Source organism: Trachurus japonicus, chromosome 14, assembly GCF_045865225.1.
Source record: "Trachurus japonicus isolate A0001 chromosome 14, Traja_1.0".
Classification (NCBI taxonomy): domain Eukaryota; kingdom Metazoa; phylum Chordata; class Actinopteri; order Carangiformes; family Carangidae; genus Trachurus; species Trachurus japonicus.
In genome coordinates this window covers 25,920,023-25,923,632 of record NC_140920.1, presented here as the reverse complement: position 1 = coordinate 25,923,632, position 3,610 = coordinate 25,920,023, and positions in this window count along the sequence as shown.

Here is a 3,610-nt window from a genome sequence, read left to right as displayed (position 1 = left end):
AAAGGGCTTGGCATTATAAGAGAGGAGAGAGAGGAGTTTTAAAGTCAAACCTGTCTTTTTAGAAGTTGCTTGAGTTAAACTCTTTGTAATTTTCAAGGACAGAGGGCCGGTTTAATGATTCAGAGCACAATTTCATCAGTAAAACTTTACATTAAATGTGAGCTCAACTGCAATATAAAATGTAAAAATGACCTATTAGAAGGAACTGAGTGGAAGGAAGCAATTTGTCTCTGCTACCAATGTCATATAGAGAGCCAGCAAGAGGAAAAAAAGTCCTTACCACACTGCCACAACAATGAGAAATACTATACAGCAGCTCTGATTAACTGTTAACAGAAATAGTTATGGAGACAAGGAGAAAGCAGCTGTTAATTGGAACGAGAAGGGCTCAATGGAGGGCACTTCATAGTGCACAAAGAGCCATTTGACATTCCCTTTTACCTCGCCACTGGGTGTTGCGGTACATACTGTAGCACTGTATGTCACACAAGCGACCACTTACAGAGTGAAGGAGCGGCACCTAATGAGCGGAGACGATTCAACATTAAATGTATTTTCCCTCAATCACCTTGAGAACAGTTTGAAGCAGTCTGAGTCTGAGATGTCAGGAATAGATGTTGCAATAGCCTACTCTGTGGGTGCTGACAGATGTTTCTCTACCCAAAGGCCACAACAGAAATTCTGGTATTATTTTCACCTTGTGAGATTGTCCCTCTCTCTTGTCCCTCTCTCTCTCTCTCTCTCTCTCTCTCTCTCTCCCTCTGTGTGATGTGTGTGTCGTCATGGAAAAATGTGCCTGTAGCCTACTGTAGCACGTATCATCTCCTCATCCCTGGTCGGAGTAACAGCCATAACTAGAAGGTGGGTATACTCGTCTGCCACAGACAACAGAGGTAAACTCAAGTAAATGCAGAGAGATTTACCAGGTACTTTGGGATGCTGGGAGAACATTTTTGTTTTCTACTGCCACTCATATTGTATTTCTCAAGCCATACCCTCTTGCACAGCTGTATACAGTTTTCTACTCTTCCATTCTTCAGTTAAATAATGAAAGATCAAGATGCATGCAGGGTCTAAAACACTCATCTAGTGTCAAGTATTGGACGTAGACGAGTGTTACAAGGTGGAATTCTCACAAGAGGAAGACCCACAGCTTAACACACACACACAGCACAAGGTGAGTCAAAAAATGGTTAGCCATTTGACAATTACCATATTTACTTTAAATTAAACACAATCTTTCAACAACAGTCATACAGTAATGACTCATTCTTAATGTGCACCCCCACAAATTAGAGTTAGCGTGGAGGCTCTTAATAGGTTCTTATGCGATTAATTATTTTCAAATTTGAATACTAAAAGGTTTGTTTGTCATAGGAAAGGTCACCAGCTTTTAGTGACAAAGTAATCACAAACTGAGCTCATTAGAAAGACTCCCAGGAGTCAAGAAGGCATGAGTGAATCTCTTGTCTGGGGTCACCGTGTCCTGTTTGGTGATAACCACACCTTCAGGGAATACGGTGCAATACTATTTTGCTGACTTACTTTATACGCTGAAAGCTCCCACACAGCAAGATAAGTCCGACAGAGACAATCATAAAGGGATTCTACAGGACTGAATTAATATTAATCTCAGTCAGAGAGATAATTATGAAAGCAGCTTAGACCTGCACTACTCCAGTCAATATTTACATTTTATGTCTAGTATGCAGTGTAATTACAAATCATGGGAACCAGTGTAGTGTGATGTTGTGAACTCTTGCCTGGCCTCTGAACACAGAGGCTTTGATTCACCCTGGGCTGTGGATAAATACAGTTGGCTGGTCGATTGGTCTTTAACCAGGAGATCAGGTTCTGTATTAACGAGCTGTACAGGTGCTTCATATCTATACACTAATTACAACCACAAGGTCGTCTGTCAATTTAAAACATAAATTAGTCAGCACTGTACGTGATGAGGCGATGAGAAGGACATTAGTCCTGACCTTAATCTCTCCACTGAAGGACAAACATTAATACCTCAGATTTCACATGGTAATTTCAATCATGTTTTTTTTTCTATCAAGGGCACAGGTGTACATTTTGGCAAGCGATAATTCGGTTAACATGGGCCCTTAACATTGCAGGTTAACAGCGTGATTTATGCACAGGGAAAATCCACCATGGCAGTTATCAAATGTGCCTCACATATTAAATATCCTATGGAGCACGGCCCCGTCCTTATTCAGTGGATTGTGACCCCTTGAAATGAAAGCACCTGGTGACACATCATGAGCTGCATTTCTATGGATTTTGTCCAGGTTGGTACAACTATTCAGTAGTGTATGAGTAAAATCTCAGGTATGTTGCATGAAAGGTTTGCCTCTTAAAGGGATAGTTCAACATTCTGGCAAATTGGCCCATTGCCATAATCCCTATAGTTTTAGGAGTAGGTTCGTTACTTTAATTGTTTGTTGTTCGTTTTGAGGGAAATGACAGAAAAACTGCCCCCGCTTGGAAAGTGCATCAGTGGTTTTGCATGAATTTACCTTGAAAACAACTCTGTCTCGTAACATTCTGTTATTATCTCATAGCGTGGTGAATGTGCAGGTCACAACGAGTTGTTGGATTGTGCATTTGTTGAGTTTGATGAGGGAAACCAAGAAATCCCCCCAAAAAATTGCTTGCACTGACAATTAAAGGTAACCTACTCCTAAGACTATAAGGATAAGGGCAATGGGCCAACTTGCCAAAATGTTGAACTATCCCTTTAATTGTCTAGCGTCACATCCTGCCGGGTTGTGACCCCCAAGTTAGGAATCATTGCTTTCCACCTAGACCCGAGTGTGTCTTCATGTATATCGAGGAGCAACTTGCTGACCTTATGCTACTGTGACTTCATAAAAACCTTATCCACAGCAGTTTTTACAAGTTGTTGCCCATAGTACTGAACACTCCTCAACAGCTGTCTCGGCACTAAGAGGTATTTAATTAAGCTTGTACTAGACTGTCCTGTCAAGGACAAGAAGGAAGTGTAAGCAGAAAACACTCCATCAGTATCTGAAGGAATAATTAAATGACTTATTGTACTACAGAGTCATGCTCATCAGCAGGTTTAAGCCAAAAAAAATAATGAATAATAAATAAGAAGCAGATTTTCGTGTCTTATTTTGAAGCCTGCTTGACATCTTGACATAAGTACTGGAAACACCACAGTCATTTCTTCATGAATGCAGGTTATTATACAGGCCACAAGCAAACGGGGACACTAAAACACAGTACAATGTCCAATTTAAGAAGCCATTCTTGTTTAGATAAAGAAAAATTATGATCTTATCTCAAAATTTCCTTTCAGTATGTCTTTGCTTTCACGCTTTATACAGTAAGTCAACATTACGTTCATATGCTTGTACAGAATAATACTCTATTTATTAGACAAACAGCCCTAAATTCCTTCTGGTACATTTAACAAAAAAACATCACTGTAAACACAACACAAAAATGTATTTCAGTACATTACTTTTTCTTTTCATCACTGAACCATTTTAGATACCTTATAAGGATTATTCATCTTGACTACTTTGAAGTGTTAAGTGCTCATTAAATCTCATTCCCATTAATCACACCAGCA